Raw genomic sequence first — 7967 nt, 5'->3', positions numbered from 1 at the left:
TAGAGTTATCATGTGATCCAGCAATTCTACTCTTAGGTAAATTAGCAAGAGAAATACAAACATATGTCCACATAAAAACTTGTACACAAGTGTTCATTGCACCATTATTCATAATAGCGCAAAATTGGAAGCAACCCAAATTTCCATCAACTAGTGAATGGATAAACAAAATACAGTACATCCATGCAATGGAATATTACTCAACCAGAAAAAGGAATGAAGTATTGGTACATGCTATAACATAGATGCATCTTGTAAACATTATGCCAAGTGAAATAAGTCAGACACAAGAGACTATGTGTGTGATGATTCCATTTATATGAAATGTTCACAATAGGCAAATCTATAGAGATAGAAAGTAGCTTAGTAGTTGTCTGGGGCTGGGGGGTAGGGGAGTAAGGAGTGACTGCTCACTGGTACAGGGTTTCTTTTTTGGGGTGATGAAAACGTTCTAAAACTGGATCGTAGTGATGGTTGTACAACTCTGTGAATATATTAGAAATCACTGAACTGCAAAAAAATAGAAAAGAAACAGAGGACCCAGACATAAAATGCTATTCATTCCTTTTACATAGCTAATAAAGTACACAGTACTCAAAGATGACCAAAAAAAAAAAAAAAAATGTGTCTAAAGTAGTTTAGACTAAAGCATTTACACATGACCTGGAATGATGCATTGAGTTTGCTTTAATATGCTCCAGGCATCCTTCCACGCAAAATAAACTTGGCTGGGAGTTGGATGAAATAAAATGGACAAAATGTGGACAATTGTTGAGGCTGTAGGATGGGCACGTGGAATTTATTACACTGCTCTATTTTTGTGAATGTGAAAGAAATTTTTCCCATAATAAAAGTTAAAAAAAAAGTCTAAGACATCTGCAATTCCGTAGTTACATGTAAAATATGTCTGTGTTTGTTTGGGGAGCTCCATGTGGAGAGCTGTGACTGTGGACTCCATGGGGTCCCAGGCATGTGTACCCATGTGGATGAGGAGGGATGAGGGTTTTACCTGGAGGAGAGGCCAGAGCACTTTGGGGATGTATTAGTTTCCTAGGGCTGCTGTACAAAGTTCCACAAACCGGCGGGCTTAAAACCACAGAAATTTATTCCCTCATAATTCTGAAGGCTTAGAAGTTTCAAATCAAGGTGTCAGTGGAGCCAGGCTCTCTCTGAGGCTCTAGGGGAGGATCCTTCCTTGCCTTCTCTAGCTGGCAATCCTTGGGGTTCCTGGCTTACAGACGCACCCCTCCAATCTCTGCCTCTGCTGTCACGTGGCCTTTTCCCCGCCTCTCGTCACGTGATCTTCCCTCTGTGTGTCTGTTTTCCCTATTCCCAAGGACAGCCCCCTAACTGAATGTGATCACATTTTAACTTGGCCTCTGCAAAGACCCTATTTCCAAATAAGGCCATGTTCACAGGGAGCAGGGGTTAGGAACCCAACATGTCCTTTGAGGGGTCAGAGGGACACAGTTCAACCCATGCAAGGGCACAAGGCAGAATAAGCAGAAGGAAGATGACAGGTTCTCATCAGTGCATGTCTCTGCAGCTGCGGCGTCAGCTGCCCCACAGGCAGGCCACAGCGGACACGGTGTTGGCAATGACTAGGCTTGAGCAAAATGCATCCTTCCCCGGCCAGCTTTGTCTTTCCCAAGCCGAGACGAGCCTTTTCCGGGACCCATTTCCTGCTCGGCAGCCTTGACTGATGAGGGACACATCGAGACTCTTCCAGTCCATCCTTTCACCAGAATGTTCTTGGGGACAATTCTAACCAGTGTGCACTTGAGATATGGCTCAGCAAAGGTCCGTTTCCTCCTCTCTGACACAGACACACACAGCACTTTTAGAGTTTATCTTTTGAGTCGGCTGCTGAAGTTATTTTAGACTCTACAGTTAAATTGACCCAGAAATCATTCCTCCTTTGAAATTTCCTCTGAAATGTTATTCACTCCGACTCTAACTGAGGATTGCATTGTGCTGTTCCTTGCTCTGTAATCTTAACTCTGGCCTTTGACCAAAAGCAATAAAATCAGACCTCCATCTTAAATGGTTCTTAAAACATATATAATTATATTCTAGTAACTCAGATATCTGATAATTGCCGTGAAGTTCCAGATACTCGCTCGCTTGAAGAGTTTCGTGGAGGCAGGGCAAGCTCCTCCGTGCTCATGAACTGTGTGGGCCACGGACTGTTGGTGACTTTGTAGAGGACGTTGGAGGGAATAGAGGTAAGAGGAGAAGGGGCTGGGCTTTGGGCTCCTTCACGTCCTCCATAGCCATCTTTAACCTGGATTTCGGATGCAATTGATACGAATGATTTTCAACCCATTTGTTTTTGTCTCATTGCTCTTGGGGGAGTGGGAAAGGCCTAAGCAAGAAGGAGCTGATGCTCTTTGGAGGAGAGGGAGGGAGGAGGCTGGCCTGACCCAGGTGCAGGGAGACGACAGCCAGGGCGATCTTGGCCGCTGGTCTGGAGCTTAGATGCGAACCACTGTGGGCTCCTGGGCAGAGATGAAGAGACTGGTGAGCACGAGATGAAACATTGATCCTTGGTGCCCCGGCCCCTGTGTACAAGCAGAGGTTGACAGCAGTATCCATACAAGGCCGATAGTGGTATTTTAAGAGCATCCACGTATTGCCTGCGTCCTCAGGGCGAGGCACTGTGCTCACAGCTTTACTGCACTGTGTACCTGCCAGCCACACTGACTTTCTACACTGTGTATGAGACTAATTCATTCTTTTACCTTGGGTGGGCTCTTCCACCTGGCTTTTTAAAATCCGATTTACAAAAGGTTCCCAGTTTTACAGTAAAGCTCGTTTCTCCCTTCTCCGATGGTGCAATTAATATACTGTATACAATTTGTAGAAAGTCTGTTTACAGAAGGCTCTGTAAGAAGATCCCTTTTCTTGAAAGCACAGAAACGTGAAAAACAGAAAGGCTGCGAGTCCATTGATGGTTCACTTATCACAAGCAATATTTAATGCGATAGAATTAATTGTACCACTAGAAGGGCCTGGGACTGAGGTCCTAGGAGCTTTTTATAACTGGATTGAAAGGAGCCATAGACTCACCCCTGACGTCCAGTCAGAAGCTCGCCTAACCCACAATAGAACCAGGGGAATATTTTTTTAACTATCATTTAAAAAAGATCTTCCAAGGCGAGCCCATTATTTCCTTTGTTAGTTTGGATCAGAGTCTAATAGCCCCAACAAGTCAAAGTTGCTTTGCACTCTTGCTATGATTTGAGTCTATTCCTTTTATGTCATGTTCTCAGTGGAAGTGGAAAAGATACTGTCACCTCGACGTATGTATACCTGGTAAGTTCCTGAAAACCGCCGTTAACTCTCACATTAAAATGATTGCTACCTTCTTTTCTAGTGTGTGTTTCTGACCTCTTGGTTATTTATTGTTTTCTATTGGTATTTTTGGTTTCTCTATATTTCTTTTAACAAGAAGCACCTCAGTGTGTTCACATTGTCATTTCTTTGGCTTGTTTTGCATCTCCCTCTTATCAAAAGAGGCAGGGAAGGGGCTTCCCTGGTGGCGCAGTGGTTGAGAATCTGCCTGCCAATGCAGGGGACACGGGTTCGAGCCCTGGTCTGGGAGGATCCCACATGCCGCGAAGCAGCTGGGCCCGTGCGCCACAACTACTGAGCCTGCGCGTCTGGAGCCTGTGCTCTGCAACAGGAGAGGCCGCGATAGTGAGAGGCCCGCACACCGCGATGAAGAGTGGCCCCTGCTTGCCGCAACTAGAGAAAGCCCTCGCACAGAAACGAAGACCCAACACAGCCAAAAATAAAATATAAAAATAAATAAATAAATTTAAAGAAATTGCCAAGCTATTAAAAAAAAAAAGGACGCAGGGAAGGGCATGTTCTATGAATTGCTGAGAACTCTGTGCAGACAGAGTGAAGGAAAGGGGTGGTGATATCTTACAGGAGACCAGAAATTCCCAGCCTCCTTCAGGCCAAGCAACAGCCCAGTGAGGGCTTCTTACTTATTTCAGATCCGTACTCTGAGCCCAGTTGACAGGGTTTAGTAAACCTAGGCTACCTTGAGTTACCTGGAGTACTGAGTGAACATTTGCTTGTTACTCTGTGGGCTTTATCCCAAGTTCTTGCCCATACCCTTAAGAATTTAGCAGGTTCTAGATGAGTGGCCCTGGAAGAGTATGATCTGCTGCTTTAGCCTGAATAACACCTCATGTCCCGCAGTGCAGTTTCAAAGCATGAGAATGTAGGACCAACCTCATACACTTTGTGCCAGCTCTAAGGGACCTCCTGTACCACTGGGACGATCATTCCCCTGGGGCAGGTGTCCCAGGTGTGGCCCACATCACTAGGGATCATCTGGAGGGCTTACAAACAACATTTAACAGAATGTTAATAGCCATGAATCTATTTTAATGTGTATTAGAAAAAAACATGACAAGCACATAAACCCCAAGACATGAACTTTCTTCTCAAAAGTAATCAGAGTTGAAAAGTGAGCCAATTTTTAAAACTATTAAACAGGTAAACACAGGAGGCAGCATGTGACTGGAGAGGGCTATGAAGGTGGGATCAGCCAGCTTCGGGTACGGAGCCCCCGTGGAGGGAATGCAAAGACCCTGGGCCCTCACTCTGCCCGCCACACCACACATCTCCCCTTCTCTCTTTGCTTTTCCTCTTTTTCATTCTCTCTTCAAGTTTCTCCTCTTCTGGGCTTTTTCTTACTCCCCCTTCTTCCTCAGAGCACCCCGGGTGGTCCTCTGGGTTTTAAGAGGGAGAAGGAAGGAAGCTCACATTTATTGATCATTCATCATTTGCTGGAAGGTCACAGACATAATATTAGTGAAGTGTTGGGTGATTCCTCGGGAGTGCTTCTCAAGTTTTAAAATGCCCACGATTATGAATCATCTGGAGAGCTGGTTAAAATGCCGACTCTGGTCCAGTAGGTCTGGGGTAGGGCCAAGAATTCCGCATTTCTAACGAGCCCCCGTGTGAGCCTGATGCTTCTGGTGCAGGGCCCACACTTGCAGCAGCAGGGATTGAAAATGTGGCTCTACTTCTTTACATAACTGTGAGCAGCAGAGGATATTTGTAGGAAGAGGATGAGCTCTGAAATCACCTCTTTTGTCTGCAGTGAAAGCAATATAACGATTGAGAACACTGTTTACAAGTCCGCGTGTCTTGCTTCACCTAAGGAATACAGGACTGTTCCTTATACTGACCGAGGCAGTTTGTAATGAAAACTTTGGGCTTCAATTGTTGCTAGGGCACTGCCAGGGGAACCAGCCACACAGAGGGAACGTGTCACCTAATCTTATTACGTGTGAAATAATGAGCTCTGGCCTTGGAGAGATAGGAAGTGTTTTGTTGCACCCCCTTGCTCAGGTGACAGGCCAGCCCCGGCCTGGGCAGGCAAACCGAGGTGCCCTTCTCCATGCGGGGCTGCTGCAGAGCCCTTTCTCTGGGTACAGAAAGTGGGGTTGTTGAACTGATGAGAGTATCTTGGTGCGTTCACATCTATTTGGTTATGAGAGCCAGACCCACCAGTGGGTTCCGAGGGCTACAGTAGATAACAGTGTTTAGGAAACGAGCCAGCTACATACAATAGGACCCAGACTGAGGTCATATTAAAAAAGGGACTCAATTCGGGCCCAGGCTATTTTAAAGGAACGGACCCTTGATGTTATCTCACCTGTAGAGATCAGAGAGAGATGCTATTGCGTGGCCCTGCAATTTTACAGTATCCTTTCTGTTAAGGCAGAAAAATCTACAGAAGCTAAAAAGCAAGGCCATCTTTTCTTTTTAAGATTCAGCTGGAGCCAGACACTAAGCAAAAATCCAGCCCTTCCATTGACACAAGGAGCCACACGACTGCAGAATATTAAGTGCTGAAGTGGTTCTTGGGGACCACGTGATGGTGTTTAATTTGGTGCGGGGGCAGTTGTTGTATTCCGGACTCTCTTCCGCCAAAAACACACCCATTCACAAGTCTTCCATGTCATTTCCAGGGATTAGTGGATTCCCTAGCAAATCCACGGATTTCGATTAAACACCTCTGATGTAGTACACTTCCTTCTTTTTGCAGATGAGAAAACTGATGCCCAGACAGAAGGTGACTGACTGTTGGTCTCATAGCAATGCTTGGGGTGAACTAAATAGAAAAGAGGATTTAAGAACCACAAATGTCCCCAGGGAAACCAGGGGTGAGTATCTGCGCATAATTTATTTCTGAAGGCCCCGAAGCACGAATGCCAAAAGTTTTTTGAAAGAGTTAGAACTTTTAGCTGGGAGAATTCCAATATTAGCCAAATCACATTTGAAGAAAAATAGAAATAACTGGGCCAGAAACGTATGGGACCTAGATTTTATGATGCGTTCAAAAGACCTAAGTGAGAAGCCCCACTGCTACTTGGTAACTGTGTGCTAAGCTGTAGTTTGGGGTGTTTTTTAGGGTAGGTGATAAATTTCTTTCAAAGTTTGAAGTCACATACCAGTGTGAATCTTCCACATCCCCCCAAACTACTCAGGCAAGATGCCTCATTGAAACAGAAGTCTCAGTTTGGCAACATACTTTGGGGTTCAGCCCAAAGGCATAGTCTGGATGCTCAATAAATATTTATTTGAATAAAGGGGTTTTATTTCACATTATGACAGTTTTCTGGAGATGAGAGATGCAGGAACCTGGAGAGCCACCAGTATACAATGTGTAAGTACACAGTGGAAAGCTGGGGTTCCTAGTGAAGGATTTAGAATCTCGCAAACATAATGTTGAACAAAAGAAGCCAGGCACAAAAGAATACATACAAAGATGATTCCACTTATATGGAGAACACATATGGACCATATTAACCTATGCTATTAGTAACTGGAGTTCTGGTTACCTTTGGTGAGCAGGGGTTTGGTTATGGAGGTATGTGGGAAAGAGGGCTTCTAGGGTGCTGGCAACGTTGTTTCTTGACCTGGGTGCTGGGTACACCAGTGGATTCACTTTGTGATAGATAGTTCATCAAATGATACTCCTATGACTTAGCATTTTTTTTCCTTCCAGTTTTGTTGAGATATAATTGACATACAACAAGTAGAAATTTGTGTACAGCATAGTGATTTGACTGACACACATCATGAAATGATTTCACAATAAGTTTAGTGACCATCCGTCATCTCATATGGATACAAAATAAAAGAAATAGAAAAAAATTTTTTCCATGTGATGAGAACTCTTAGGATTTACACTCTTAACAACTTTCAAATATAACATACAGCAGTGTTAATTATATTTATCATGTTGTACATTTCATCCCTAGTTTTTATTTATCTCATAACTGAAATTTTGTACCTTTTGACTGCCTTTATCCAATCCCCCCTCCCCCCATCCCCTGGCACTGGTAACCACAAATCTGATCTCTTTTTCTATGAGTTTGTTTGTTTGTTCTTGAAGTACAGTTGACCTACAACACTATGTTAGTTCCTGTTACACAACATAGTGATTCAATACTTCTATACGTTTCAAAATGATCACCATGATAAGTCTAGTTACTATCAGTCACCATACAAATATATTACAAAGTTACGGACTGTATTCCCCACCCTGTACATTTCATACCCACGACTCATTTATTTTGCACCTGGAAGTTTGTACCTCTTAATCTCCCTCACCTATTTTTTAAAAAAATTTTTATTTCATATTGGAGTATAGTTGATTTACAATGTTGTGTTTGTTTCAGGTATACAGCAAAGTGATTCAGTTATACATGTACATATATCTATTCTTTTTCAGATTCTTTTCCCAGACTTAGCACTCTTTTATATGTGTTGTACTTCAATAAAAATGTTCACTTAAAAACACACACACACAATGAAGGATCTAGGCCAGTGCTTCTCAAACTTGAATGTGCATACAAGTCACCTGGATATTTTATTAAGATGCAAAATTTTGACTCTTTTGGTCTTGTGTAGGGCATGAGAGTTTGCATTACTAG

Source organism: Eschrichtius robustus, chromosome 8 (genome assembly GCF_028021215.1).
Source record: "Eschrichtius robustus isolate mEscRob2 chromosome 8, mEscRob2.pri, whole genome shotgun sequence".
Taxonomy (NCBI): Eukaryota; Metazoa; Chordata; class Mammalia; order Artiodactyla; family Eschrichtiidae; genus Eschrichtius; species Eschrichtius robustus.
This window is presented reverse-complemented; position numbering follows the sequence as displayed.